The sequence below is a fragment of the Pristis pectinata genome, chromosome 7, assembly GCF_009764475.1.
Source record: "Pristis pectinata isolate sPriPec2 chromosome 7, sPriPec2.1.pri, whole genome shotgun sequence".
NCBI lineage: Eukaryota > Metazoa > Chordata > Chondrichthyes > Rhinopristiformes > Pristidae > Pristis > Pristis pectinata.
Window position 1 is genome coordinate 19,537,953 of NC_067411.1, and position 7,915 is coordinate 19,545,867.

A 7,915-nucleotide genomic window follows, 5' to 3' on the forward strand; every position below is an offset into this window, starting at 1 on the left:
CGTTCCTCTCCTATTAATTTCAGATTTAATTTGTCTTTTGCTCCCCTAACATACCTTTTGTTATTCTCTACACCACCTTCTTTCAGTGGGGACCTTCACTATTTTCATCATCAATCTCTCCTGGCCTCCATCCTAATACAGGGCTTCCCTTTCATTTTCTCCAACCATCCAAACTTCCTGTGTATCTTTAAATTTGTCCTCTCTCTAACTTTCCCGGTTCTTGTGAAAAATCATAGGCCTGAAATTTTAGTTCTATTTCTCTCTCTCCAGATGTTGACTGATCCGTTGAGAATTTCCAGCATTTTATGTGTTTTAAGATTTCCAGCATCGACTGAATTTGCTGAATAAATTTTTTTTTACATTTAATTAAACAGCCATTTTCTTTCCAGAAATGGCAGAATGAGCATCCTTGGCATGAAGAACGTTCTTGATTAAGTGAAGCACTAAGCGGTACTAGTCAAATCTAAGTCAATCAGGATCAAATTTCTCATTGTCTAGCACAGAAAAAAAGATAGCTGTCATTATTGGAGGCCATTTTTGTCAGAAGGGTTCAAATTAGCATCCTGAGCCTGACTAACTTCAGCTCCTTTATCAATGACATTCTGGGTTTGTATTGCTTCAAACTATGATACATGCAACATTCTCAGTGTAATTTCATGGATATCAATCAGTTGAAAATTCCCATTTGATGACATTTACCAGTCATATTGTAACAGTTTTACTCTAAATGATTTAAGTTTGACAAACAACATTGAACATAAAAATGTTTCAGTTTTCAATGGATATGAGAGAAACAACAATGTAAAAATCCTTGAAATGATTACATCACGTCTATCACTTCTTGTGCTTCAGTAATTTGACAAGATTTGTCTGAATTAAGACATTTCCTGAGTTCAGTGGGCGAAAGAAAGATTACTGTAATGCTATCAATGGCAAAATTGGCAACACCTTTACTTTCCTGAATACATTCACAAATTCACCATCTTAAAAATAAAGGTAAATCTCAAGAAAAGCAGCAAGTGCCAATCCTGGTATTTACAGTGTACAACATCATTTTGTTAGTTTTAAATTCAAAGAGTCATAGAGAGACACAAGATGGAAACAAGACCTTCAGCACAGCCGGTCAGCGCTGACCATCAACTACCCTTTTACATTAATCCTAATTAATCACATTATTTTTTTATTTTCCACCCATTATCAACAACGCACTGCAGCTCCCCACCCCACCGCCCGCAGATTCTATCCTCCACACATATACACACTAGGGGGAATTTACAGTGGCCAGTTAACCTACCAACTCCCATGCCTTTGGGATGTGGGAGGAAACTGGAGCATCTGGAAGAAACCCACGCAGTCACAGGAAGAACATGCAAACTTCATACCAACAGCATCCAAGGTTGGGATTGAACGTGGGTCTTTGGTGCTGAGACAACGCCTCTACTTACTGCACCTCTGTACTGCCCTGTTACGGACTCAGTGAATGTCCCTTTAAGATAGAGAGTGTGTGTGTGTGTGTGTGTGTGTGTGTGTGTGTGTGTGTGTGTGTGTGTGTGTGTGTGTGTGTGTGTGTGTGTGTGTGTGTGTGTGTGTGGCGTGCTTACGTCAATAGAAGAGAAAGGACGTAATGACATTGTTGAAGAAGCAGAAGAAGGGAGAGAGAGAGAGAGAGAGAGAGAGAGAAGGGAGAGAGACACCAGCCTGCTAGTTTTCTCTATCGATGGATGGGAAACAATAACTGTGTCTGCCACTGAAATCCATGTATGGAAATTGGAAGTAATCCGGTGGAGTTCACTTTGTTGCTGACCTGTAGAAGGAAACAGGTATTTGTGTGTGGACGACCACGATTCGGATGCTTTTCGGGGTGAGGAAGTCACTACCGAGTAAACACTGAAGTGTCGTTTGGGTTCCATCGTGGAACATTTGGACTTTGTAATTACTCTCTCTATGTTTCTCTACGTCTACGTCTTATCTTCAGACAATGGTGGTTGTTGAAGAAGCCTTTGCTCATGTTTCACCTTATGGCTTGCGGAACTGAACTTTAAGAACCATTCCTGGACTTGGCGTTTGGGACTTTGCCACACACACACGAAGAGTTTAGTTTTAGGGGTTAACGTTCAAGGTTTAACATTTTTGAATTCTAACGTACTAACATTTTTACTTTTATTTTACGTATTATCATAAGTAGTGATTAATAAAATAGTTTTTAACACTGAATCATGCTCAGTGTGTTTCTTTTGTTGCTGGTTCATGACAGCCCTCAAAGTTGATTTAAAATAAAACTATTAACTATGTTGTTATAAATAATTACAATCAATGCATGGTCCAATTGTAACTCTAAAAAATTGTAACTTAAAAAATTAGTGTATCTAGCAGATTTTTCAAAAAAGATATTGAAAAGATATTTTCAAAAAAGCTTCCATGAGATGTATTCTAGAACTATGTCTTAGCCTAAACTTAAAGTTGCATGTTTAGTCTCTACATGCAGTACCAACATGCATTGACAAATGCCATTGGTGGAATTGTTCCATAACATTGGAAAACTAAATTAACAAATTTGAGATCAAAGATGTAGTAAGCAAATCCTTTGGGGTTGTGTTCATATCAGTACAGGTCAGGTTTGGCACTGCCAAATAAAACCATAGTATTATTGAAGTTCTTCCATCAAAACAAATAATTCGTGAAATTTCCTTTGTTGCCATATAATTTGAACTGGATTTAGTATTCTGGCACTACCTTGTGGCTAAATTGATTTAACGCTCACCAGATTTGTTATTTGTAATAACACACAAAGCACTGGAGGAACTCAACGGGTCAGGCAGCATCTATGGAGGGAAATGGACAGTTGATGTCTAGGGTTGAGACCTTTCATCTGGACTGAAAGAGGGGAGATGGCCAATATAAAAAAGTGGAGGGAAGGGGTGGATCCAGGTGAGGAGGGTGATGGGCAGATGAGAGAGGGTAGACCTTAACCTAAATCCTGCAGCCTTTTAGAGAAGTGTGGTCAAATTATATTTGGCAACCAAGTTGCATAAGGAGATATTAAAGCAGATAACCAAAAGGTTGGTGAAAGAAATATATTTTAAGGAGTGACTTGAAGAATAAATTGAGAGGGATAGAGGTTTTGGGATGGAATTCTAAAGCTTAAAGCCTAGCTAATTGAAAGTAGTTGCCAATTAATTAAGTACTAAAAAATCAAGAATACAGGAAGGATGAATGTGCCTTGGTCCACTGTAAGTTTGAGATGAGGAAGAGCACAACAGAACTTAGTGCGGGTCTAGCCATTTGCAGAACCGTTCTGGGTGTTCCCTGTATTTATGGAAAGCAAACAATCAGGATTGATGCAGGGTCTTGACCCAAAATGTCAACCATCCTTTTGTCTCCACAGATGCTGCTTGATCTGCTGAGTTCTTCCAGTAGTTTATTTTTTGCACTGAGAACCTTTAATGTAACCAACATTTCTTGCCAAGCATCATGCACTGCCATCTCGTGGCAAGAGTACAAAACAGCACTTATTTCAAATAGCAGCGAACCCACTTTGCTAAGAAGAGTGAACTACCATCCTTCCACCTGCTGATTGGCCCTATTTTCTATCCATGGTGAGAGATTTTCCTGGCTTTCATTCTGCCTGTGAATTCATCTCATTTCTCCATTTATTCTTTACAAAAGCCAGAGATATTTTAAAGCTTTTATGAGCCCTTAAAAAGCCATAGATAGTGAACTAGATTATTTGCCGTATTTTACATACGATTCTATATTCACCTCAGCCCATGCCCCTACACACTATTATCTCCATCATAAACTAGTGGGTGCAGAGATTTCTAACTGGTAGAAGGATTAGACAGGAATATTGGAAATGTTTTTTCACCTAAAGGTGAGTAGGGTCTGAAACTCATTACCTGAAAGGTTGGCAGATTCAGAATCCCTCGGCACCAATAATATCAGAATGGGCACAATCTCTAATAACCATAAGACTTTAGAACAGGAGCTGGGGAATTTGAACGTACATGTAAACATACAAATTAGGAGAAAGAGGCTGCTCGACCATTCAGGCCTGTTCCACCATATAATAAGATTATAGTTCATCTGAATTAAACCACAGCTCCACATGGACCTGCAGCAAGTTTTCACCCCTTGCTTACCAAGTATTTATCTACATCTGCCTTAAAAATATTCAAAGACTCTGCTTCCACCACCCTTTGCAGAAGAGTTCCACAAACCTCAAAGAGAAAAAAAAACTTCGCCTCTGTCTTACATGGCCCTTTATTTTTCAAAATTACTCATAGTTCTAGATTCTCTCAAGAGGAAAGATCCACTCCACATCTACCTGAGTAACCTTTCACCTCCTTGCTTATTGGGTATCTATCTACCCCTTAAAATTATTCAATGAATCTGCTTCCATGTCCTTTGAGAAACAGAGTTCCAAAGGTCATGAGCCCTCTGAGAAAAAAATACCCCATCTCTCTTTTAAATGGTAGGCCCCTTATTTTTAATCTGTGACCACTATTTCTGGGTTCTTCTGAAAGAGAAAACATCCTCTCCACATCCATCATCAAGGCCCCTCCAGATCTCATATGCTTTAATCAAGTCTCAATATTTTAAACTCCAGTCAATACAAACCTAACCTGACCAATCTTTGCTCATTATATAATACAACCATTCCAGGTTTGAGTCCAGTAAACTATTTCTGAACAGCTTCCTTTGTATTGACATCCTTCCTTAAGTAAGGAGACAATGCTGTACGTAGTACTCCAGATATGGTCTTACCAATGGTATTGGTATTGGTTCATTATTGTCACGTGTACCGAGGTACAGTGAAAAACTTGTCTTGCATACCGATCATACAGGTCAATTCATTACATAGTGCAGTTACATTGAGTTAGTACAGTGCACTTTGATGTAGTACAGGTAAAAACAATAACAGTACAGAGTAAAGTGTCACAGCTACAGAGGCAGTGCAGTGCAGGTAGACAATAAGGTGCAAGGTCACAACAAGGTAGATTGTGAGGTCAGAGTCCATCTCATCGTATAAGGGAACTGTTCAATAGACTTAACACAGTGGGATAGAAGCTGTCCTTGACCCTGGTGGTATGTGCCCTCAGGCTCCTGTATCTTCTGCCTGATGGGATAGGAGAGAGAATGACCCGGGTGAGTGGGGTCTTTGATAATGCTGGCTGCTTCACCAAGGCAGCGAGTGGTAGAGACTGAGTCCAAGGAGGGGAGGCTGGTTTCCGTGACATCCTGGGCAGAGCAGTTGCCATACCAAGCTGTGATGCATCCAGATAGGATGCTTTCTATGGTGCATCAATAAAAGTTGGTGAGTGTCAAAGGGGACATACCAAATTTCTTTAGCCTCCTGAGGAAGTAGAGGCACTGGTGAGCTTTCTTGGCCGTGGCATCTACGTGATTTGACCAGGACAGGCTATTGGTGATGTTCACTCCTAGGAACTTGAAGCTCTCAACCCTCTCGACCTCAGCACCATTGATATAGACAGGTGCATGTACACCGGCCCCCTTTCCTGAAATCAATGACCAGCTCTTTTGTTAACATTAAGGGAAAGGTTGTTGTCAAGACACCATGCCACTAAGCTCTCTATCTCCTTCATGTACCCCAACTCATCGTTATTTGAGATACGGCCTACTATGGTGGTATCATCTGCAAACTTGTGGATAGAGTTAGAGCAGAATCTGGCCACACAGTCATGAGTATATAGGGAGTAGAGGGCTGAGGACACTGCCTTGTGGGGCACCAGTGTTGAGAGTAATCATGCTGGAGGTATTGCTGCCTATCCTCAGTGATTGCAGTCTGTTGATCAGAAGGTCAAGGATTCAGTTACAGAGGGAGGTGTTGAGTCCCAGGTCTCGGAGTTTGGTGACGAGCTTGCATAGAATTATAGTATTGAAGGTGGATCTGTAGTCAATAAACAATAGTCTAACGTAGGTGTCTTTAGTGTCCAGATGCTCCAGAGCTGAGTGTAGGGCCAGGGAGATGGCATCCGCTGTAGACATGTTTTTGTGATAGGTGAATTGCAGTGGGTCGAGGTTGTCTAGGAGGCTGGAGTTAATGCATGCCATGACCAGCCTCTCAAAGCACTTCATAATGGTGGTTTACAACGCAATATGTAACTGAAGGACAACCTCCTTCCTATTGTATTAAATCCCCTTAGCAATAACTAATAATAATTTTCAGTTAGATTTCCTAGTTACTTGCAATTCCTAGATGGCAGCCTCTTGTGAATCATACACTAGGACGTGCTGAACCCTCTGCTTCACAACACTGCAATCTCGTCATTTCAATGTTTTTTTTAGTTTTCCTGTCCAAACATACAATATCACCTTTTCCCCCAAATTATATTTCACTTTATTCTTTGCCCACTCATCTACTGTATATCCCTCTGTAGTCTCATGTCCTCTTAATTTACTTTGCGACATATTTTGTGTAATTGGTAAAATTAGCTACCACATAATCAGTCCCTTCTTCTGAGTTATCTATATAAACTACAAAAAGTTAAGGCCCCAGCACCATGCCACTTATATTCTGCCAACCAAAAAAACCACCTTGCTTTGTTTACCTTTAACAAAACCACGTTGACTTTACATCATTACTGTGATTTTTTTTCTGTGTGCCATTAGAACATCTCTGATAAAAGCTCCTTGTATTTTCCTTATGACAGATACCAAGCTCACTGGCTTGTAGTTTCCTCCTTTTTGAGTAAAGGAGATACATGTCTTATTTTCCAATCTAACATTTATTAGATTCCCAGAATCTAGTGAAGTTTGGAAAATTGGAAACCAATGTGTCAACCATCTCACAAAGTTATTTAAGACCCTTGGATGAAGTCTGTCAGCTCCAACGATTTACTTATTATCACTGCTCTGCTGGTAGCAATTTTCCAGAGCTCCACCCTCACAATAGATTTAGACAAAATACTTATTCTGTTTGGCTTGGTCACTGCAGCCCAAAATGCCCCCTCTTGTTCTGCAAAATTTAAATTTTTATGGCTCTAATTAAAGTTCTGCATTGGGCAACATTTTTATCCACAAAGGCCATTGCACTTACTCAGTCTCAAGACTGCCATGCAACGAATACACATTTCAGTGACTACAGGCTGGAAATTCAGGCTGCCCATCATCAAGGATATTTTCACGAGACGGTGCCTCAAGAAAGTGGCATCCATTGCCAAGGACCCTCATCATACAGGACACACCCCCTTCTCATTACTACCATCAGGGAGGTGGTACAGGAGCCTGAAGACCCACACTCAACAGTTCAGGAACAGTTCTTCCCCTCCACCATTGGATTTCTGAACAGTCCATGAACACCATCTCATTTTTCCTTTTTTTGGCACTATATTTTTGTAATTTATATTAATTTTGTCTTTGCACTGTACAGCTGCAGCAAAACAACAGATTTCACTTCATAAGTTAATAAATCTGATTCTGATTTGGTAATGTAATAAGAGAGCAGGGTACCAAGGCACATTAATATGAATTCTTCAATCTCAATTCCACGTGGTTTAAAGGAAAAAAAAGTCACATTGCTGTTGTGTTTGGAAATCAGTGCCACAGTACCGGAAATAAGGATGTCCCATCAAAGATTGTGATCTGCTGGTCTACATTCCCTGCTCTTCCTGAGTCTAATTTTACTATCAGGAAAGTTAACTTCCATAACTTTGCACAAAACAAGTGCTCAAATCATTGCTCAAGTCTTCAAGAAGGTAATGTTGATGGGGGTACGGGGTACAAATTACCAATAGCTCCTACATTTTTGGAGCACTTATTTAGAAAATTAGTTGAGGGAATAGTATGGTTGTATGTTCTTTTCCCCAATAATCAAGCATAAAAATGGCTTCCTCAAGGCATTTCATCTGATAAAAAGTACTTACAAAAATCTAAATTGGAATTTAATAAAAAAAAG